This window comes from Dipodomys merriami, unplaced genomic scaffold (genome assembly GCF_024711535.1).
Source record: "Dipodomys merriami isolate MVZ:Mamm:240054 unplaced genomic scaffold, mDipMer1.0.p SCAF_1933, whole genome shotgun sequence".
Lineage (NCBI taxonomy): Eukaryota > Metazoa > Chordata > Mammalia > Rodentia > Heteromyidae > Dipodomys > Dipodomys merriami.
In genome coordinates this window covers 63421-87489 of record NW_027203308.1, presented here as the reverse complement: position 1 = coordinate 87489, position 24069 = coordinate 63421, and the positions used below count along the sequence as shown (strand labels likewise).

Genomic DNA, 24069 nt, shown 5'->3' with positions numbered 1-24069 from the left:
GTAGCTCCAAGTGTATATCGCTATCCTTGAGAACAAAGAGCCTCAGGGATAAAAAAAAAATTAGAACTGGGTACTGTAATCCTAGCTATTTAGGAGAATGAAATCTGATGATTATGGTGGGAAGCCAGCTCAGATAAGAGTGTCTGTGAGACTTTTATCTCCAATTAACCACCAAAAAGCTGGAAGTTGTGCTGTGGTTCAAATAATGGAGTGCTAGATTTGAGCACAAAAGCTAAGCACCCAGTGAAAGACTTAAAGAGAAACTTCTCTGAAGAAGTAAGAAGGATGGCCAAGAGACACATGAAGAAATGTTCAACATCCCTAGCCATAAAAGAAATGCAAATCAAAACAACATTGAGATATCACCTCACTCCAGTTAGAACGGCAAAAAGCAAGAACTCTAACAACAACAGATGCTGGAGGGGATGTGGACAGAAAGGAACCTTACTTCATTGTTGGTGGGAATGTAAACTTGATCAACCACTTTGGAAAGCAGTATGGAGGTTCCTCAAAAGACTTCACATAGAACTCCCCGATGACCCAGCAATCCCACTTTTGGGCATTTACCCAAATGTTTACAAACAAGACCACACTAAAGCTACCAGCACAACTATGTTTATTGCAGCATTATTTACCATAGCTAAGATATGGAACCAACCCAGATGCCCCTCAGTAGATGAATGGATCAAAAAAATGTGGTATATATCACAATGGAATTCTATGCCTCCATCAGAAAGAATGACATTTCCCCATTTGTTAGGAAATGGAAAGGTTTGGAAAAAATTATATTAAGTGAAGTAAGCCAGGCCCAAAGAAGCATAGGTCCCATGGTTTCCCTTATTTGCAATATCTAGTATAGGTATGAGTCAAGCGGAAAAGGTCAGATAATGTGATGCTAGGAAAATGAACCCTTAAATATGTATTTTAATGTTTTCGTTTCTTTCATGCATGTATTTCTAATGCATTTATAAGATTATTTCTTTGTTGCTTTGTATGTCCCTCCCTCACAGTGTAACCCCCGTTTTCACTATATTTGATGTCAGTATAACATGTGGAGTAGATGGGGACAAACAAGTCGTTTAAGGATTCAGGTGGACCTGTTGCAACAATGAGAAGTACAAAATGTCATGTCAAAACAAGCTTTACAATGCCGGTGTGGGGGGGGGGAGGGGGGTATAATTGGGTGGGGGGAGGGGGGTAAAATTGGGTGGGGGGAGGGGGGAGGCGGGGAAGGGAAGTGAAGGGTAAACAAAGGAGGAGGCTGCAATGCTTGGTAAGAAATGTATCCATTATCCTGCCCATGCAATTGTAGCCCCTTTGTACAGTATGTTCTCAAATAAAATAAAATACAATTTAAAAAAAAATGTGGTATATATAAACAATGGAATTCTAGGCCTCCATCAGAAAGAATGACATTGCCCCATTTGTTTGGAAATGGAAAAACTTGGAAAACATTATATTAAGTGAAGTAAGCCAGGCCCAAACAAACATAGGTCCCAAGGTTTCCCTTATTTGTAATATCTAGTATATGTATGAGTCAAGCGGAAAAGGTCAGATAATGTGATGTCAGGAAAATGAACCCTTAGATGTGTATTTTAATGTTTTTTTCTTTCATGCATGTGTTTCTAATGCATTTATAAGATTATCCCTTTGTTGGTTTGTATGTACCTCCCCCACAATATAACCCCTACTTTCACTATATTTGATGTCAGTATAACTTGTGTAGGAGATGGGGGAAAACCAGTTGTTTAAGGATACAGGTGGACCTGTTGCAACAATGAGAAGTACAAGTTGTCATGTTCAAAACGAGTTTTACAACATTGGTGCAGGGAGGTGGGGGAAGGGGGGGGGAAGGAGAAGGATTGGGATTGGGGGGAGCGGTGAGGCTGGGAAGGGATGTGAAGGGTAAACAAAGGAGGAGGCTGCAATTCTTGGTAAGAAATGTATGCATTATCCTGCCCATGTAACTGTAACTCCTCTGTACAGTATGTTCACAAATAAAATAAAATAAAATTAAAAAAAAAAAGCTAAGCGCCCAGGCCTTGAGTTCAAGCCCTAGGACCAACACAAACACACACACACACACACACACACACACACACACACACACACACACACACACACACACACACACACACAGAGCTGTGCTGGCATGAGCTCTTCAGTCTTTCCTCCTTATGAGATTTTTTCATTAATATTTACACAATATTTTATTATTTTCATTCAGGTGAAATCTTTCCTTAATTCTCTGAGTGGAGAAGAATTAGAGGCTCTAATATTTGAATTAGAACAACTCAGAAGCATTTTCCCTAGCAGAATTTTGTGAGGAAGAAAAAGAAGAGAAAAAAGGTAATATGAAAATTCATAATCAGAGTGGGAAGATGCAATGTATTTATTATTACTAGAGTCTTTATTATTACTGCGGTATTTATTATTATTATTAATATTATTATTATTACTAGATTATTTATTATTACTAGAGTAATTTGTGTGTTTGTGTGTGTGCATGCACAATGCCTGTGCTGGTCCTGGGGCTTGAACTCAAGGTCTGCTTGCTGTCCCTGACCTTCTTTGCTTGAAGTTAGACCTTTAAGGACTTGAGCCACACCTCTACTTCCAGTTTTTTTTGTGATTAGAGATAGGAGTCTCATGGAGTTTTCTTCCTAGGCTGGCTTCCAACTATGATCCCCAGATCTCAGCTGCCTGAGTAGCAGTCTGACAAGGATAGCCACTGGTACCCTGCATCTCTCTCTTTTTTGCAGTGAGAATTTTCATGTAGAATTCTTTTTGCAACTTTCCCCCATCTAGGTGTTCAGACACATCAGCCTCTTGCTTATGTCTTCTTTTTTTTTTCCCCTGTCAGACTCCTCTTAGCATCCCTCATACTGATATTGTTCATACCAGTGAGTACAGTTAAAGATTGCTCTTTTCAGAGTTTGTCCTCAGTTTGGCTGATGTTTCTTTATATCTCTAGATACTTCATTTGTGCCTCATGACTTGTGGGATCCTTAATCCCATCTTGAATTGAGGCAGAAAAGGTGGTAGTACCTAAAACATGAGTGACACTCTTCCCCCTCCCTGCCTCCACAATTTAAAGCCTGTATCTCTTAGAAAATATGAATGTTGAAACTGCTCATTTTTTATAGTAATAAGGTAATGTGGCAGTTAGTATAAAATGTAATTTCTGGACAAATGAATCTTAAGGGTTGTTTTATTTTAACATTTAATTAGATATATTTCTAAGACATATTCTCTGCTAATTGGCTATTTTAAGAAAGTGGAATCCAATGAATTCAGTTTTAAGCTGGTCCTAGAATTTGAACTCAGGGCTTGGATGTTGCCCTAAGCTTTTTTTCTCATGGGTAGTGCTCTACCACTTGAACCACTGCACCACTTCTGGCTTCTTCTGAGTAGTTCATTGGAGATAAGAGTCTCACAGACTTTTCTGCCTGAGCTGGCTTTGAACCATGATCCTTAGATCTTAATTTCCTGAGTAGCTTGGATTACAAGCATGAGCCACCAGTGCCTAGCCCTTTTGTAGTGTTTAAATGAACTATTTACTTTGCCATGGAATGACATTTTCACTCTGAAGTATACAAGTGGTCATAGAGACTAGAATTTTATTTGGTGAACATTTCTTAAAAGTGAATGAAATGAGCCTTTACGACAAGAAAAGCAACGATGTATGAGTCATGATACACATTCAAACTAAGTTTCAATTTTATAGAATGTATTTATTGCTCTGTTGAGCTTTGTAGCTTCCCAGTGCTGTTTACAGACTATGCTGATGAAATCTGTGTTGATAATAACAGCTATATTCATTGATTTCAGGACAGTTGGTCAGCATTTGGAAGATTTGTGTGACTCAGTGTGAGTATTTTCCCATTATTTAATGTGTGATGTTAGCAAATCATGTACAGGCAAAAGAAAAGAAAAGACTAACTGATTTTAATTTAATACATCCAAGCAGAAAATCTTATGGTATAGCTTCAGGCTCATTGCTATGTATCTCATTACAACTAAATTTTAAGAGATGACCACTAGTTGAGTTTTAGTGTAATATTAAGGAGTATGCCAGCATTAGCTTTATTGATAATCTGAGAAGGCAACTAAAATACTTCTTCCTTTCCTAACTAAGTGACTTTGTAAGGTAGATTTTCTGCATATACTTGAAACAACATAACCCAACAGACAGTATAAAAGCAGATGAGAGAATACAGGTGTCTTTCATTAGGCTAAAGGATGAAGTGATTTATTAAAGATGTAAAACAATGGGTCTATTCTGCTGAAATTTTACCTTTTTTGGAAAATACAGTTTTTTTCAATAAGCGTATATTAATAAGTAGTGTTTCTTTTCTTTCTTTTTCTTTCTTTTTGGTGAGTTGTGGGGAGTGAACTCTGGGCTTGGGTGCTGACCCTCAGCTCTTTAGCTCAGTGCTAGTGTCCTACCACTTGAGCCACAGCGCCACTTACAACTTTTTCTGCTTATGTGGTGCTCAGTAATTGAACTCAAGGCCTCATGCATACAAGACAAACACTCTACCACTGAGCCACCTTCCCATCCCCAGTGTTTTTGTTCTTAAGTTTACAAAACTACCATAAGCACTTGAGTTCTAAATTTTCTTTTGTTTGGCTTGTGAAACTAGGACTCAATACCTGATGCTTTGCTCATTAGCTGAGTTCTACTTTTTAATATATCTGTCTGTTTCTCTCGTGTGTGTGCATGCACATGCGAATGCATGTGTATACCCTATTTTTTATTTAATTTATTTATTTTTGTGCCAGTCCTGGGGCTTGAATTCAGCACTTAGGCATTGATTCTGAGCTGCACTCTACCACTTGAGTTATAGTTGTACTTCTGGGTTTGTTTTGTTTTGATTTGTTTTGTTTTCTGAGTAGTTTATTGGAGATAAGAATCTCATTGACTTTCCTGCTCCAGCTACCTTTTAATAGCAATCTATAGATCTCAGTCTCCTGAGTGTGTAGCTAGGATTACTGGTGAGAGCCACCAGTTCCTGGCTCTACTTACATTTTTTTTTGTCAGTTCTGGGGCCTAAACTCTGGGTCTGGGCACTGTCCCTCAGCTCTTCAGCTCAAGGCTAGCGCTCTATCACTTGAGCCACAGTGCCACCTCTGGCTTTTTCTACTTATGTGGTGCCGAGGAATCGAACCCAGGACCTCATGCATGCAAGGCAAGCACTCTACCACTGAGCCACCTTACCTGTTTAATTAGCTCTTTGGGAGCTCTCAAAATTTAAGAGTATTAGGAGGTCCTGAGACTAGCAAGTTTGAGAGCTGCCAAATTAAAATTTTCCACATGTCAGTGCTTTTAAAGATGGCTCTCTGTTTTACTTCTTTGAACTGTCAGTGTGCTTGCCACTAATATCTCTAAACCTCATTTGATTTTTTTCTATTTCTCATCAACTGTAAAATAACTAGTCTTCAAGTTTTCTACAAAGCGAATATTTCTCAGTGAGAAACTTTTCTTACTCCTTTAGTATGGATTTTATGCAGACTGGGACATTTTCTTTTTTGTTTGTTGTCAGACTAGACAATTGTATAACATCTTACTAATAAATGATTCCTTAGTCTATGTAAAAGCTTGATTCCTTTTTATAAAATGTTTTCTGACCAGGTACTGGTGGCTCACACCTGTAAACCTAGATACTCAGGAAACTGAGACGCCGGATCTGGGTTTAAAGCCAGCTCACCAGCAAAGTCTGTGAGACTCTGATCCCCAGGTAACTATCAAAAGCCCAAAGTGGAGCTGTAGCTCAAGTGATAGAGTGTTAGATTTGAGCTGAAGAAGCTCAGGGACAGCACCCACGCCCTGAGTTCATGCCCTAGGACTTGCACAAAAAAAGGAAAAAAGATTTTTTGAACATAGTATTGAGATGGCAGTTAACTATGATGGGCTTTGGAGTTATCCACTGAGTCAAAATGAAGATCTGTCTTTTACTAAAGCCATGTGACCTGCGATCCTGAACTCTTTTCTCATCTGTAAGGTAACCCAATCTAATTCCTTACAGGTTGTTAAAATAAGTACTAAATTAAATACTTTATTCAGAGGCTGGGAAGGTGTCTCAGTGGTAGAGTGCTTGCCTTGCATGCATGAGGCCTTGGGTTCGATTCCTCAGTACCACATAAGCAGAAAAAGCCAGAAGTGGCACTGTGGCTCAAGTGGTAGAGCACTAGCCTTGAGCTGAAGAGCTGAAGAGCTGAGAGACAGTGCCCAGGCCCAGAGTTCAGACCCCAAGACTGGCAAAAACAAAACAAAACAAAACAAAAATGAAATAATGTATTCAATAAGTGGCATAATAGTCATAAGCAAGCGATGGTAATTATTTTAATGATTCCAAAGATATAAAAGATTAAAAAATCTGCTTTTTAGAAGTCTTAACTTAGGAAACACATAAAGCCATTGTGATGTGTTTAGATAGTTGCATTCTTTCTAATTACTCCTCAATATGACAGTTGTGTTATTTATAAAATTTTTTCTGCAATTAACTGCATTTGTTCATGTAATCAGCATCTGTTTGGTGTAGGAATGGGAATCTTGAACTTTAAATACCATTCAGAGGACTCTGAGGGATTTTCTAAACAGTTGGATTTTTGTCTAATATGTTCACCAGAAATGACTCTGAAAAGAGACTCCTGCCCAACTCCTCTCACTCTTTGCCAGCCCTCCTCAGTGATATTTGTTGAGAATTCAGCAGTGATGTTGGCATTTAATGATATCTCAATGAAGTACTGAAAAAATGGAAGTAGCTGACGGGGATAAAGGTAGGAACCTGCTGTTGTGGTAGTGTTGGTCATCTTTTTCTATCAGCATTCTTGGTCCTTGCCATCCCTTTGCCTAAGAATATGTCTTCCGATTTTGGGAGAGTCCTGCCTTTCTCCAAAGTCCCTCCAAAGCCCACACTTTATTCCTTTATTTATTTATTTTGTTATTGTTGTTTTTGGTGCCAGGACCACAGCTTGAACTCAGCTGATGTCTTACTAATCTGAACCACGACACCAGTCTGTCTTTTTCTTGCTAAGTCGAGATAGATCTAAACAGAATTTTCTGCCTGGCTGGCTTTAAACGTCCATCCTCCAGGTCTCAGCCTCCTGAGTAGCTGATTATTGTCGTGAGCCACCAGCACCATCCTACATACTTTTGATGCAACTTCTCCTCATCTCAATGCCAGTCACCAAGCCTCTGGCAAGTACTCTACCATGGAGTTATACCCCTACCTAATATTGGGCCACACTCCTGCCCAATATATACTTAATTCTGTGGAAAGTATTTGGTAGTGATCTTCCACCATTGTTTTCCTTTGTTATGATGGTACTGGGGTTTGAGCTCAGCTCACTCAAACTTAGTAAGCAGACACTCTACCACAGAGCCATGCCTTGGGCCCTGCTTTCCCTTGACTGTTTTCAGGGAGAGTATGGTTTCCTGCCTGGATACATGCCTGAACTACAATTACCGATTTCAGTCTTCCTTTCATTGTTAGAATCACAGACACTTGCCACTGTGTCCAGCCTCTCTGTTGAGATGGAATCTCCTAAAATTTTCTGCCCAGGCTGGGCTGGAACTGAAATCCTCTTAATTTTGGACTCTCACATTAGTGTTGGAGGATGAGCACATACTAATGTAACAGGCTATGGCTGAGAAGGGATCTCACAAACTGTGCTGCCAAGGCTGACCTCAAATTATAATCCTCCATTCTCAACTTCCCAAATAGCTAGGTTTACAGGCATGAGCCACAGCAGTGACCTGCCTCATTTTGTTCACAACACTTACCAAAAAATAAGTTTATTAACACTCAAACATAATACATTGTATATCTGAACATTGTAAATTAAATGTATATATTGGAATATTATTTACATTTTAAGTATACACTAAATAATTTTTTAGAACAGAATGAGATAAATATAAGTGAAAAAAATTCTGCATGCTATTGGATCATTTTGTCAATATTTTGTGATATAGGTATGTCATTATGTTTTCAGATTAATTTCTTGCACCCAGTAGGATTTAGTTGGATGACCCTACGAGTCAGGTTTTAGATTTTTATTCATATTAGGATATAGTTAAATGTTGCTTAAATGAGTTACATTGGTAAGGATGGTATTAATGAGATCACCTTCACAATCCATCTTATACTTGGGATTGCTAAGTCATTTTAATTCTTTCTCTTAAATGCCAAGTGAGAGGCACAAATGAGCTATGATACATTCTTCCCGCCAATCGCGGGAAATTTTGGGGACAATGGTCAGATAAAGCAGTAACAATTTGCCCTTGAAGCTATACACTGCTGATTAAGAAATATATAGATTCTAAAGGCTAAAACCTTAGGCTGGTCTCAAAGTGAGTTAATGGATAGGATTTAGGTGTGTAAAGAGAGAAGGAATATTTCCTGACAGTATGTTTGGCTGTCTTGATTACAGTTTGCTCTTGACTTACCCATATGTTTACATGTTTCTTCAGTGAGGTGTTCTGTTTTCCCATCATCAAGATAACATTTTCCTTAGCACCCTTCCAACATTAATCCTTTCTCCCGCTGATTTAAACATCACCTTGCTCACTTGAATCATGGATTATTCCCTCAATTTTACTTCCTTTTTTGTTCCTAGATTAGTGCTGATCAGTTCTCTACTCAGCCACTAAAATGATCTTCCTTTGATTTAAATTTGATCTTACTTGTCTCTGTTCTAAACATCATTCAGTGGTTCCTCATCTCTTTGTTAGAAACTTTGAAATCTTACCAGGGTGTAAAGGCCCAGTCTTTGCTGGATCCTACTTTGTTGCTTTTTTCCTTTGTTTACATTAAATGCTGTGATCATACTAAACTTCCTGCTATGCTTTCACCACCTAATCTTGGCACTCATTTTCTCTGCCTGAAACTCTTCCCATAACTTGAATTCCATTTTTTAAATTCTTTTTCTTTTCTTTTTTTCTCGTTCTGGGGCTTGAACTCAGGGCCTGGGTTCTGTCCCTGAGCCTCTTTGTGCTGAAGGCTAGTGCTCTACCATTTGTGCCACAGGGTCACTTCTGTCTCTTTCTGTTTGTGTGGTACTGAGGAATCAAACTCAGGGCTTCATGCATGCTAGGCAAACACTCTACTACTAAGCCACATTCCCAGCCCTGAATTCCATTTACTTTATACAATATCTGCTTCATACTCTCCATTCATTCTTCTGTAATGTGACGCAAAGAGCATTGAGAGTGGAGGCCAAGGTTTAACTCCTAACCTTTGCTAAGAAATCTTGTGGAAATTCTTGACCTCTTCCAGCCTTCATTATCTTTATTGCCAAAGTGTGATAATGCCCACCTCTCTTATAAGCCCATTAAGAACATCTATCGACATACTATGCACAAAAAAATTCTATAAGCATGTCACCCAAAGATGTTTGGGGTGGCAACGTGGGTGATGACAACAAGAATGATTCACCCAAGGAAACATTTAGCTTCACTGCTCAGGTGACCTTCCTGAAGCATCCAGGCCAAATCAGTGCTAAATATGCCTCTGTCCTGGATTGTCATTCAGCGTAAATTGCTTGCAAGTTTACTGACTGGAAAGAGAAACTTGAAAAGAGATCGTGTAAGAAGTTGGAAGCTAGTCCTAAATTCCTGAAGTCTAGTGATGCTGTCATGGTTCATATGGTTCCAGCAAGCCTTGTGTATGTGGAGAGCTTCTCTGACTATCCTCCTTTGGGTCATCTTGCTGTTTGTGATAGGAGACAGTTGCTGTGTGTGGCATCAAAGATGTGGACAAGAAGTCTGCAGGAGCTGGCAAGGCCACAAAGTCTGCCCAGAAATCTCAGAAGGCCGAGTGATTATTATTATCCCTAACGCCTGTAGCTTCAGCTTAACCAGTGGTGGAAGAAAAGTCTCAGAAATGTTTGTCTTAATTGGACATTTAAGTTTAATAGTGAAAGAATGGATAATGATAACAATGCATCATAAAAACTTGAGAAGGAAAGGAAAAAATTCTATAAGCACTCATATTCCATGCTCATTAAATTGTTATGCATACTTCTGCTGCCTTCACTCCTCTTCCTTCTCACCTTTCTTGTGATCCTCAGCAGTTTTTCTGGAATGTTTTTCATGTAAAACTTTGTTTTTTTCAGGGGATGAAGATTTTTCTGAAGAGATAACAGAGATGTTTTTCCCAACACATCTCCTGCAAACCAGACAAACTGGCCAGGGTAAGTTATTACTTCTTGGTGATTGTGATTCATTTATTTGTGACACTTCAGTGAATAAAAACTGAGATAGTAACCATTTACAATATGGAAGTAAGAGCAAAAGCCTTGCTCTTTGTTGGTGACTTGTGAACTATGTGCATATCCAAGGTCAGAGTGGGCAGGGAGGTTCTATATCCAAAGAAATATTTAATACAACATATATTCCATTGCCTGCTCATGCACAGGACTTGGGATGCTTTTTCCTTTTATGCCTGTCTTTCCCAGGCTCAGGAGACATTCTGTAAACCAGTAAGCCCCAGGCACACAATGCTCTCTGGACAGAGGGAACTGATATAATCAGGATGTCCTGTTTGCTCCTAAGTCCTAGGGTAAGGACCTTAATACTTGATCTTTTTGTTTGTTGTTGTTATTAGAAAATAAATTTTGTTATGGAATGTCTTGGGTAGAAGAAAGACATTCCTCAAGCAACAAAGTAGCAGAATTGCAAGTTCCAGGCTGGCCTGTGCTAGCAGGGTTTTACCTAAAAAAAAAAAAAAACAATAAATATATGAATGTAAGAAAGAAAGAGTACAGTTTCCTGTGAGTATATAATGTCAGAGAGTTTCCTGGAAACAGTAGCCTCTAAAATGGGATGATTGTTTTTCTTTATAGGGGAATAGTAATAAATTTATTATTATAACCACAATTCAGTGACTTTCATTACATTTCCAGTATTGTAGAACCATCACCTTTATCTTGTCCCAAACATATCCATCATCCTCAACAAAAATTTTGGGCCATTAAGCCATTCATGCCTCTTGCCTTCCCTCAACCCACAGTAGTCCTGAGTTATTTTCTGTCTGTGAACTTACTCTTGGTACTTTATTGTTATAGTCTGAATGTTTGGATTTCCATAATTTTTCATATGGTAACACTTGATCTTTTATTCTTATCCCCTAATATTTGCATTCTCCATGAAACCCTCATAGAACACTCGTCGGAAACTCATCTTCTGCAGTTCAAGTGCATCTCTTCACTATTCAATCTAGTATTGTTTAAAAATGGTCAAATTGAAGAAAAGTCATAAAAAGAATATAAACAGTATTTGTGTGCTTTTTATGAAAATTCACTATAGTTAACATTTTCCTTCATTCGCTTAATCACTTATTTGTGTGTATGTTCTCTTTGTGGACATACATTTGAGATTAACTTGTATATATCATAGTCCTCTATTCCTACATATTTTAATCTTGCTCTCCTCAGGATAAAAATGTCCCGTTATTACATAGCCACAGTAATTACCGGCTTCAGTAAATTAATCACAATGCCATACTTTTGCTTAATCTTTGTCTATATTTCAGTCTTGCCAATTGGCTCAATTCTGTCCCTGTCATTTTTTTTCTCCAGTACTAATACCAGTACATAATCATGAATTATATATAGTTGTGTATACTTGATCTCCTTTAGTCTATAATAATTTCTCGGCTTTTCCTTATCTTTGTAACATTACTTTTTTTTTTTTTTTTTTGTCGGCCGTGGGGCTTGAACTCTGGGCCTGGGCGCTGTCCCTTAGCCCTTCAGCTCAAGGCGAGCGCTCTACCACTTGAGCTACAGCGCCACTTCCAACATTACTATTTTTGAACAACACAAGCACCTGCTTCCCTTTAGTAGCTAGGATGACAGGTATGAGTGACAGCTGACTGGCAAATGTAGAGTTCTTGAGGGTTAAATGTGTTATTTGTTTTTGTTTTTTACAAAGTATGAGGCTCATTGTAAAAAATGCTCAGTGTTGATGACCCCATATAAACCAACTTATTATCCCAAATATACATGTAGATGTTCAATAAGCAGATATGTCTCTATATTTTTATTCTAGTTAATTTGCTAGGTGCTAGGGAAGTAATGATGAGAAGGACATAGAAAAATCACAAGAATAAAAGAAATCATGTTAATAAATATTTTTGAGGTCAATAATTCTCAATGTGGTCCCTATGTGGCAATTCTCGGAAGGCAGTTTTCAAATAATTGAAATTTTTGGCATTGAGATACAGGATATAGCAGGGGCATTGGCCTGGTTGTCTGCACACTAAGGATGTAGGGAAAAGTGCACTGGAGCATGTGGTTCTGGGAATAATTTTTTAATATTTTTGTTTACATTTTTTACCTTTTTTCTCCAGGTTAGCAGGCTTCATACCTTGAACCACAGCTTAATTACTCACTTTCTTTTTTTCTTTGTTCCTTTTTGCCAGCCTTTGGGCTTAAACTCTTCTGCCTGGGCTCTGTCCCTGAGCTACTTTTGCTCACCACTTCAGCCACAGCACCACTTCCAGCTTTTTCTGAGTAGTTTATTATGTTTCTTGGACTTTCCTTCCTTGCATCAAACTGTGATCCGCAGAACTCAGTCTCCTGAGTATGAGTAGCTAGGATTACTGGTGTGACCCTTTGGCACCTGGCTAGGTTTTTCTTATGTTTTGGTTCTGGACCTAGGGCTTGAACACAGGGCCTGGTCAGTGTTGTTTAGTTTTTGTTTTTGATTTAAAGCTGATAGTCTATTTGAGCCAAAGCTCACTTTCTGCCTTTCTGTTGTTGTTTTTATTCTTTGTGTTAATCCCAGGGCTTCAAAGTGGCCTGGCCAGTCTCCAGTCTCCATGCTTTCTCCCACTCCGCACCCCACCCCCTCTAAGTTAGCAGGCACTACATCTTTAGCCAGTGCACTACTCTTCCTTTTTATTTTTGGTGGTTGTATTTATTTCTTTGTATTTGGCTTTTATTTATTTATTTATTTTGGCTGGTCATGGGGCTTGAACTCAGGGCCTGGGTGCTGTCCCTCAGCATTTCAGCTCCAGGTCCTCTACCATTTGAGGCACAACACCACTTCCAGCTTTTTTTTCTGCTTATGTGATGTTGAGAAATCGAACCAGGGCCTCATGCATCCAAGGCAAGCAAACACTCTACCACTGAGCCACTTTACCAGCCCTGGTTTTTATTTTTTTATGGTCATCCTAGGGCTTGACCTGCCAGTCTTCTTGAGGTGCTGGGCTTTTCCCCCCTTCTAGGATGGAAGTTTTACAATTTGAGCCATAGCACATTTTTTTGGGGGGGGGTGGTTAATATTGTAAGGTCCGCTCCTGGATGGCAAGCAGACTCCACCCTCCTCACAGCAAAGTCTCCACCCAGTACCTGCATTACCTAGGCAACTGGGACACCTGGAAGAGGTCACATCTGCATCCACTGAGGTCACATCTGAATTTGATGTGGCCACACCTTTCTCCACCCGTACCCTAGATAAGGCCTAGCCCAGGCCCAGACGCCCTCTCTCTGCTCTCTCTGCTCTCTCTCTCTGCTCTCTCTCTGCTCTGTCTCATCTCTCTGCTCTCTCTGCTCTTTTCTATCTCTTTCCTCTCTTTCCTCTCTTTCCCAGCTCTCTCTCATTCCAAGGCCTTTCCCAGCCATGAGGAATGCCAACCTTGCCTGGTCCCAGCAGGTCTACTGAATAAACCTACCCCTTACCTGAATACCACGTGCATGGTGCTGTTCTTACTCAGCTATCTCTTTTTTAAAACCTAACAAATATGAGATAAGTGTTCTATGGCTCTAACTACTCAACAGGCTGAGATCTGAGGACCTCAGTTGGAAGCCAGCCCAGACAGAAAAGTCCTTGTGAGACTCTTATGTCCAATTAACCACTCAAAACCCAGAAGTGGCGCTATGGCACAAATGGTAGAGCACAAGGCTCTCTGAGTACAAGAGGGTCAAGGACAGCACACAAGTCCTGAGTTCAAGCCCCACAACTGTCAAAAAATACAGAAAGGAAAAAAGTACTACAGGAAGCCAAGATGACTATACAGAGTCTTGAAAGTTGAGAGCCAAGGTTCAAAGCCATCCTAGGCATGAAAATCAATGAGGCGTTTTTCACCAATTAACCAGCAACAGGTAGGAAGTAGTAGAGCTCTACCCTTGAGTAAAACTCAAGTTTAAGCCCAGGAATAGCATAAATGAAAAGAATTCTCATTTACTTTCCTGCCCAGGCTGGATTCAAACCACAAATGCTCAGATTTCAGCCATTTGAGCAGGTAGGATTATAGGTGTGAACCATATTTTTGAAATATTGAATTGGCTCTAATATTTTTGCCCTTCTTTTCACTTAATTTATTATTCTTTTTCTCTTTTTTGTAAGTTCGGGTCATCTAGCTTATTATTAGGGCTGGCCACTGTTTCTGAGGTTTTTGTTTTGAAGTTTTTTTTGTGGATTTTTGTCCCAACCTGCAGGACGTCAACGAGGGCAATGAACCTAACAGAGAAGGAATGAAGGGACAAGAGACACGAAGAATGACAGCAAGACAGGGATCCTGGTCAAGCTGCAAATTTTTATTTTTCACACAGGGGTATTTATATGCTTGGAATAAGGAAGAATTTTCATTGGCCATAGCAGCTGCAGGATTTTTGCATAGGGCAGGGTGAAAGGGTGGTCATTAGCAGCTGCAGGATGTTTGCATAAGGCAGGATGAAAGGGTCGGATTTCTGAGAGTGGTTCTGTAAACTCAGCCACAAGATGTTCTGGTGAGATAGTCAAGCCTATCTTCATGTTGAGAGACTCCTTTTGGTTCCCGACAGATTTTTTTTTTTTTTTTTGAGCTTGTTATAGTACTTGAACTCCAGGCCTGGTCATTATTCCTAATTTATTCTCAAGACTAGTAGGCTTCCCACCTCAAGACAGTCCAAATTGTGGCTCTATATGTATTTTTCTTTCTTTCTGCATTTATTTTAGGTGCTGCTCTTATGGCTTGTACTCAGGACTTGGGCATTTTTGCCAAGTTTTTGTTGTTGTTGTATTTTTATTTCTTCATTGCTGGTCCTAGGTCTTGAACATAGGGCCTTCACTTTTGCTAGCCATAAAATCAGGGCAGAACCACTGTGTCTGAGGTTTTTCCCTTTTCTTTCTCAAGACTAGCAATCTCCATGGCTTGAGCCACAGATAAAGTTCTGGCTTTATTTATTTATTTATTTTCATTTTTCTTGCTAGGGCTTCACTCATGACATGGCCACTCTCCTGAGGCTTGAAGTCAGGGCAGGGCCACTGTGAATGAAGCATTTTTTGTATTGTTTTTTCTCAAGGCTAGCATACTGTAACAGCTTGAGCAACAGCTTCATGAATGGCTTTGTTTATATAATGTCCTCTACACCCCCCACCAGGCAAATGTTGTAAAGTTCATTTTTTGAAATAATTTCTTGTACATCTCATTGTTGCAATAGGTCTAACTGTATCCCTATTTAAACAATTTGTTTTTTCCCTTCACCTTCACAAATTACGCCAACATCAAATACAGTGAAAATGGGGGAGTTATTTATTTATTTGGTTCTGATCCTAGGGCTGGAACACAGGGAGTGGTGACTGTTCCTAAACCTGAAATCAGGGCAAGGTCACTGTGCTGGAGTCTCTCCCATGTCCTGAGCAAGGCTGGCAGGCTCTAAAACTTAAGCCACATTTCAACATCTGGCTTTGTAAAACAAATTTGGTAATTCATAAGGGTTAAGTGTCTCATGGCGGAGCTGGGAAGTGGCTCAGTGGTAAAGTGCTTGCCTTGAGCTGAAGAGCTAAGGGACACCATCCAGAGCTGGAGTTCAGGCCCCACAACCCACAAAAAAGGAAAAAGAAAAGAAAAAAAAAACTGAGTGCCAGTGGCTTACACCTGTAATCCTAGCTACTCAGGAGGGGGAGATCTGAGGATTGCACTTCAAAGCCAGACTGGGAAGAAAAGTCCATGAGACAATTATCTCCACTAAATCACCAGAAAACCAGAAGTGGCCCTGTGGCTCAAGTGGTAGAGCACTAGCCTTGAGCTGAAGAGCTTAGGGACAGTGTGCAGGCCGAGTTCAAGCCCCATGACCAACCAAAAAGAAAAAAAAAAGATTCTCATGGGAAAACAGGGACATTAGCCAGGCTCTAAAATCAGAGGATGGTGGTTCAAAGCCAGCCAGGGCAGGAAAGTTGTTCAGACTCTCATCTCCAATTAATCACCAAGAGCTGGGAAGTAGAATAGTTCTAGTCTTGTGCAAAACAGCACAAGTTCAGGCCCCAGGACTAGCACACATAAAACCAAGTGTCATGGAGATTCCTGCCCAGGTTGACTATGAACCACAATCCTAAAATTTCAGCTTCCACAGTAGCTGGGATTATAGGCATGAGCCACTACTTAAAAATATTTTATTGACTTTTCTCTTCTTCTTTTGCCTTCTTATACTATTGTTCATTTCGTGTGTGTGTGTGTGTGTGTGTGTGTGTGTGTGTGTGTGTGTGTGTGTGTGTGTGTGTGTGTATGTGTGTCCTGGTGCTGGTTGTAGACCTTGAACTCTGGAGCCTAGCCACAGTCTCTGAATTTGTTTTTCTTTTATTTTTTATGCTGTTTCTAGGCCTTGTATTCAGGGCCTAGTCCCTGTCCCTGAGTCATTCTTTTGCTGCTGGTGGTGGTGGTCCTAGGACTTGAACATAGGGCCTGGTCACTTCCTGGGTTTGAAACCAGGGTAGGGCCACTGTGTATGAGGGTTTTTGTTGTTTGTTTTCCCTCAAAGCAAGCAGTCTCTGTGGCTTGAGCCACACAGATCAACTTCTGGCTTCTTTTACTTTTGGCAGTTCATGGAAGATAAAAATCTCATAGAAGATAAGAGTACTGTATCAGCACCTGAAATCTGAGGATTGGGGTTGAAAGCCCAGGCAGGTAAGTCCGTAAAACTTATCTCCATTTCATCCCCCAAAGAAAGGAAGTGGTAGAATGCTACCTTTAAGAAAAAAAAAATTCTATTTCAAGCCCTGGGTTCAAGACCCACACCTGATACATACTCACAAATTCCTAAGGGACTTTTCTGCCTCAGTTGCCTTGGAACCCAGATCTTCAAGTTCTGTCTTTTGTGTAGCTTGAGCTCCAGGTGTAAACCACCAATTCTCTTGGTTTTGTGCTCATCTTCCACTCTGATTTTTATTTGTGTATTTGTATTTAATTAATTAATTAGTAGTAGTCCTGCCCTATGTATCTGGGCCTGGTCACTGTTATTTTGCTTTTTCATTCAAGGCTGTTACTTTACCACTTGAACCACAGCTCTACTTCTGGCATTTTTGCTGGTTAGTTGGAGATCAGAGCCTCATGGAAATTCCTGCCCCGGTGGGATTTTAACCACCATCCTGAGATTTCATGCTCCTAACTGGGATTACATGTCAGCCACCAAAAAGTGCCTGGCTCACTCAATTTTAATATTCTTTTTTTTTTTTTTTGGTTGCTCATGGGGCTTGAACTCTGGGCCTGGGCGCTATCTCTCAGCTCTTCAGCTCAAGGCTAGCGCTCTACCACTTGAGCCACAGCGCCACTTCCGGCTTTTTTCCTTTTTGCTATATGGTGCTGAGGAATCAAACCCAGGGCCTCATGCATGCAAGGCAAGAGCTCTACCACTGAGCCACCTTCCAAGCCCTCAATTTTAATATTCTTAATAGGCTCTTACAGTCTTTTTATTCACATGATGATGATGATGATGATGATGATGATGATGATGATGATGATGATGATGATGATGATGATGATGATGGTGTGCTGGTCATAGGTTTGAAATCAGGGCATGGGTGCTGTCCATTATCTTCCAGTTGAGCCTCAGCTCAAGTCCTGGACTTTTCTCTATTTCTTTTAGCTTCTTTCTTGGTGGTTAATTTGAGAGAATTGTCTCATGAAAAAGCTTGGCACTACTCAGGAGGTTGAAATCTGAGGATTGTGGTTTCAAGCCAGTCCTGACAAGAAAGTCCAAAACACCCTTTTCCTTTTCTTTTTGTTGTTGTTGTTGTAATGACAAAGGTGAGGTGCAGTGGAGTTGCAGTTTCATTAGCAGGTAAAGAGGATGTTTGTTTTTGAGCAATGGCCTCTCAAAGTACACTGTCTCTTGACTAGGGATGGTCCACTGATGGTTAGAATGACTTGTCTTCCTTCTATGACCCTATTACCCTGGTAACCGATTGTTTACAAAGATGTGATCCTGACTCCTTAGCAACATGAGAAGGGACAATATCATTCCTAGGTTGGGATGAAAACCAAGTGGATCCGCCCATTTGTTGTGCTGCCTCGCTCTGGGGGGCCAGGATGATAGTGCACCCTTCTGTGAAGAAGGAAAATGACTTGAACAATTCTGTACTCTTTGTTCATTTCTGACAGATGAGGGCTGTGGATATATTCATGGACTCATCCAGGGACAAGCAGGGAATTGTCTAGGATCTCCATTGTGTCTAGGAAGGAAGGGCCTCAGGTTTTGCTGCAGAGAGATGCATCCTACAGTGCGGTTGCAGCAGCCCTGGCTTGCTCCAATGCCAGTGATTTCCCAGATCAGCAATATACCTGGACCCAGGAAATGTCACCTTGTGCAGATGAAATAGCTCTCAGGACATCTATCCTGATGACCACGAAAGCCTATGCCAGTGCAAGCGATGGTGACACAATGCTGCTCATGTGGCTGGGAGTATGGAAGTGGCACAGGTGTGGATTAGAGGTGTTGGGTAGCACACGTGGTGGATGCCTTCTGCTCTGCCCACCACATGACTAAAGGCAATGCTGGATTCTGTCTGAATTTAACTGGGGTCTGGGGGACTATGGATTTTCTGGGATGCCATAGCTCCCAGGGGACACAGATTTAGCTGGACTAGGTGAAAGGGAGTGAAGGAAACCTCCAGAAAAAAGGAAGTCTTGATTCTCTTTAAAAGTTCCTTTAATGCTTAAATTTTAATCAAAATGGAAAATAAATGGAAAAAGTGATTCTAGATCTCAGTTTCCTGAATAGCTAGCATTACAGGTGTGACACTAGTACCCAACTCACTCTTTTGTATCTATTGAGTTTATTAGGTTCTAGACACTGTAGCAAGGAAAAAAAGAAAAACTTTGTTTTGAAGGTCTATGCCTTTGTGTGTGGAGTTGGGGGAGGGTAGAGAATGTATACACATAAATATGTTTAAATATATGATGGAAAAAATATATTGAGAGATGTGCTAGGGAGGAATGTTAGCAGTTTGCGGTGATGTATGAGTTCAGAAAACCCTCATGTGGTAAATGACTTAGAAGAGATCAAGGCAGCTCATCCAGGCCCCAGAATCAGGTAGAGTCATGAGCTCGAAGTATGAGCACCTACACGCGGGCCCCCTCCCATTTCTGGAGTTCCTTCCATACAACTGGCCCCTCCCTCTCTCTGCCCAGACCCACCTGGACTCCCATCTACCTCACTTCCTTTTCCCTCAGATCCTCATGCTACCAGGATAGTGATGGAGGTCATGTGCTCCCTATTGGGGGAAATATGGCTCCTCTAATAAACCTTGTAATAATCTTTCTCCTTTGCCTTCCTGCTTCTGCATGGTCCCCTTGCATGGATTTTTGTCTGATCCTCTTACATTGGTCGCCCTGTGGGGATAGGCTCCCCAGTGGGTTTGATCCTCCCTCCACTTCGGAAGGAAGTTCAACCAGCTTCCCTGGGACCTATCCTGAGATCCTATCCGCCAGTCACCAGAGGACCACCAAGGTAACTTTCTCCTGACTGAGCGCTCTACCAGCCCATCCAACACTGCTAATTAAGTCCCACTCCAGGGTAAGTGACCTGTTTATCTGAGGTCTGCGTTTCTGATTCTGATATCTCAGTGGTAAGGCCACCTGGGCCTCTGTGACTAACCGAGCCCCCCTTTCCCCCATCAGAGTCAAACGTGGACCAAGTGCCAGGGGCCTACCTTGGCCCAAGGACCCCTCCCGCATGTCCCAAGGAATGCGCACGGACAAACATGAAGACATTCTCCACTGGCAGGGCCACCACCCCCTTTAGGAGCCAACCTGTACTGTGGAGAACACTCTAATATAGGCCCATGGCATCAGGTCCCTTACCATGGGAAGGACACTAAATTTCTTTACATTAAGGCCACCTGGGCCTTGGAGGGCTGCTGAGCCCCTTCAATCAAATTTTGCCCCAAATTTAAAACTCCACTTCTGTGAGTGCTTGGGCAGATAGCTCTGGCTCTCTCTCTCTCCCTCTCTCCCTCTCTCCCTCTTCCTCTTTCCCTCTCCCTCTTTCCCTCTCCCTTGCAACTGAAGATAAAAGTATGGATGAGTTTAAGTTTAAACTCCTCCTCTGTGTACTGCCTTTGCAGTTTCCCCTCCTCTGCAGTCTCCCCTGTGAGGCCCTCCCCTCTTTTGCGGCCTCCCCCACAAGACACCCTCACTTCTGTGGCCTTCCCCATGAGGCACCCGCAGTTCTGCGGCCTCCCAGTGAGGTACACCCCTTTTTGCAGCCTCTTCTGTGAGGCCTCATCCCCTGAAGGACTTCATCTGTGAGGTCCCCACTGCTCTGCGGGACCCCTCCTCTGCCTTTGTAGTGGGGGTGGAAACTGAAGCTCCAGTTTTGCCAGAAACAATGCATAAAGCATAAAGTGACTCCATTTAGGGTATCATCTCTCACTCTTTTCCATGGTTTTCCATGGACAGGACTGACTTTGTCCTGGCCATTGTCTCAACATCCATTCCTGGGATAGCTTGTCCCGGTTGGCATTTACAGTTTGGACTCAAGGCCTGGGCACTGTCCCTGAGTCCTTCTGTTCCAGGCTAATGCTCTACTACTTAGAGTCACAATGCCACTTTCAGCCTTTGGCTGGATAGTCCTCGTTCTGTGCTGATTAGTAGCGAGATGGAGTTTTAGAAGGATTTTTTTTTTTTGTGCCCAGGATGGCTTTGAACTTTCTTACAAAAGCTCTTTTTATTTCCAGTTAAAGCAACAAGGAGATCAATGAGATGGAGGTTACCTATAACTTGTTCACAATTGACTAACAATTACTTGTCAGAGATTTTTAAAAGAAAGCCCAGTAGATGCTTTTAACCTGAGACTGATTGGCACTCTATGACCCACTGCCTCTGGGTAGCCTGCTTAAAGTGGCTTATAGACAACATTTAACCTATAACAAATGTACAGGCCTTTTCTTGGGCTACAGCAGCATAGCCTGTTTAACACCCTGGTTTATAAAAGCATTTTCTGTCTGGCAGAGGAATGCCTACCTATGTAGGCCTTTAGACAGATCTCAATAGGAACATAATCTCAGCTCTACAAGCTTTTCAACAGATGAATTTAACCAGCTCAAAAGTTACTGCCAATTAGGACTTTGAGGAGATACAGGGGTTTTGGGATTTACATTCTACAATCTTAGCTTTTATTACCCACTATCACAGATCTCTGGAAAGTTTTGCCCAGTTAGACCAACATGGGTGATAGGCATGTTTACAAACTTATCTTTCTATGACCTTCTGGCTTGATCAATTTTTTGGAGGACCAAGCTCAAGTAACTCAGGACCTGATACCACTTTTGTCATCCAAACATTTGTTAGTAATTGCATCTGGATGTTTTAACATTGTCAGGGTCCCTGGAGTGCCTTTCTTATGTTGGGATAAATACATCTTTGGCACTTTCCTTGGTCAGTCACTGGACTTGAACTCAGGGTTTGAGTGCTGTCCCTCAGCTCTCCAGCTCAGGACTAGCACTTGGCCACTTTAAACTCCAAAACAACTCAGCTTTGAGCACTCTGTTGGCAGATTAGAGATGACAATCTCACAGGGACTTTAGTTTGCCTGTGCCTGGACTGGCTTCGAACTGCAGATCAATGAGTTTTTTTTTTTTTTTTTACAAACAGTCACTTTTACTCCAACTAAAAGCAACAAAGATGGTCATTGGAAGTAGTTTTATAAGCATGGTTTTACTTATTAAATTACATTTGACAAACTTGCCCTATCTTTTACTGTGGGCCTTCTGGCAACTGTTACAAAAAACTTTAAGGGCAAACTAGAATACTTTTACTTTGAAATAAACCTTTAGGAAAAATTTATCTTTTAAACTTGTCTGGGAGGCCAGCCACTCCCCACAACTTCTCAAATTTTTACAAGGGGGATGTCATTTTAAATCCTTTTTGTAAAGTTATTTTAATTTGCATTTAAATGCATCATTGAAACACTGGGCTGTATATTCTTTGCCTGTAGGCTGTCCTGTGGGCAGTGAATAGAAAGAGTGGCCATTTTTTTTCTGCAGTCTGAGTTACCTTTAGGAATTTACCTCCAATTGTAAAATAGTATAGAAATCAATTTCTATCCTTTGCTCATAGACCCCGTATGGTCTAACTTCTGGCGATGAACATTTACAGATCCAAATATCTAATGTGGCTTGTGTTTTACCCTTAATTAACAGGCTTTTGGTCATGTGAGATGAAGCAAGGCCAGAGTCTGAGAGAGACTGTGGCATCTCCCAGCATGTATGGACTGTTGCACCTCCTGTTGGTAACCTGCAATATTTCTACATATACTGGTTAGAGACCTGGTTTACACTGGCTTTTGCAGGCTGGTGCCACTGGTTTAGGCAGCTGTGCCTGGGCCTAGTCACTCTGGTCCCTTGATCTTAATTGAAGTTGATCGGCACACAGGGGAGAAAACTAGAGAATCAAACCCTTAGCTTTAGTTTACTAGCCATGGTCAGTGTACAATAGTTAACTCTTAGCATAGATGGACATAGGAATGACATAATTCACAGCCAACTTAGTTACCAATTTCATTTACTTTGTAAAGGACATTGTCTTTTTTAAGTCCTTTTCCAAGGTCTTTTAAAACTGCCTGTTTTTTCTTTGGCTTAGTCAGGTCACAAAGTTTTAAAGCAATTTAGATTAATTCACAGCTTCCATTGACAAAGATTTTTAGTAGGCAGAGTAACCTTGAAACCATAATCACTTACATATAGTCAAATAAGACACAGACAGAAATGTTTGTGCACAGATAATAGAGCGTGCTTAGATTTTAAAATAGACTTTTAAAGTTTTGAAATTTTAGTGGAACTACTTTTCTAATTATGATGGAACCATGTGGTCAGTTTAAAATACAAAACTTTGCCAACAAGAAACCTAGTGAACAGGAGGCAATAGGAACATACACTTGGCCTAGCATAATGGCGCCACAGGACAGGGGAGGGGGGAGGGGTAGTACCAAGCTGAAGTACCAAGATGCCAATTTGGCACATCCACCACTTGCTCAATGCTAGAGAGAAGAGTAATACATTTTTGGTAATATCCAAACTTGTTGGCCTTTATTTCGGGGAGTTTAGACTTAAACTCACCCATTTCCTATCTAATGAGTAGAAACAAGCAATTACTGGTTACATTCTTCCAGGGCTTAACCAAAGCGTTTAGCATATGAAATACTTGTGAAAGAGGTTACAAGCAGGTAATTTTGGCAAGAGGCAGAGTTTAAGGGGAGGGGGAGAGAGAGAGAGAGCTACTTGCTCAAGCATTCTCAGAAGTGGAGTTTTAAATGTGGGGCCAAATTTAACTGATGGGGACTGAACAGCCCTCCAAGGCCAGGTGGCCTTAATGTAAAGAAATTTAGTGTCCTTCCCATGGTAAGTGACCTGAAGCCATGTGCCTAGAGTAGAGTGTCCTCTGCAGTGCAGGTTGGCTCCTAAATAGGTGGTGGCCCCACCAGTGGAGACTGTCCTTATGTTGGTCCAAGGTGGGTCCTTGGGCCATGGTAGGCCTCTAGTGGCTAATTCCAGCACTTGGCCAAGTTTTTGGTCAGATGGTGAGGGTGGGGCTCAGTTAGCCCAGAAAGGCTCAGGTGGCCTTACCACTGATATTGGAATCAGAAACCCCAACCTCAGACAAACTTGTCACTTACCCTGGAGTGGGAATTAATTAGTGGGGCTGGATGGGCTGGTAGAGCACTCAGTCAGGAGAAAGTTACCTTGATGGTCCTCTGGTGACTGGAGTGAAGGATCTCAGAATAGGTCCCAGGGCAGCTGTTTGAACTCCCTTCTGAAGTGCAGGGGGAGCAAATGCACTGGAGAACCTATCCCAGTATGGAGCC

General features: G+C 41.2%; 1 long non-coding RNA gene across 8 annotated transcripts in view; it reads left to right on the top strand.

Moving 5' to 3' along the window:
* The first annotated feature begins 3760 nt into the window (after positions 1-3760).
* The window catches only part of LOC138831350 (uncharacterized), a 34116-nt gene continuing 13807 nt past the window's right edge, over positions 3761-24069 (top strand). For 3 of the 8 annotated variants that reach the window (XR_011373263.1, XR_011373267.1, XR_011373260.1), the window contains exon 1: positions 16505-16895. This is a non-coding gene — a long non-coding RNA (uncharacterized lncRNA). Of the gene's footprint in view, positions 3871-6632; positions 6784-14146; positions 14565-16504; positions 16896-19610; positions 19717-24069 lie in introns of those variants that run through there. The other 5 variants (XR_011373261.1, XR_011373266.1, XR_011373262.1 and 2 more) reach the window with 5 other exon arrangements.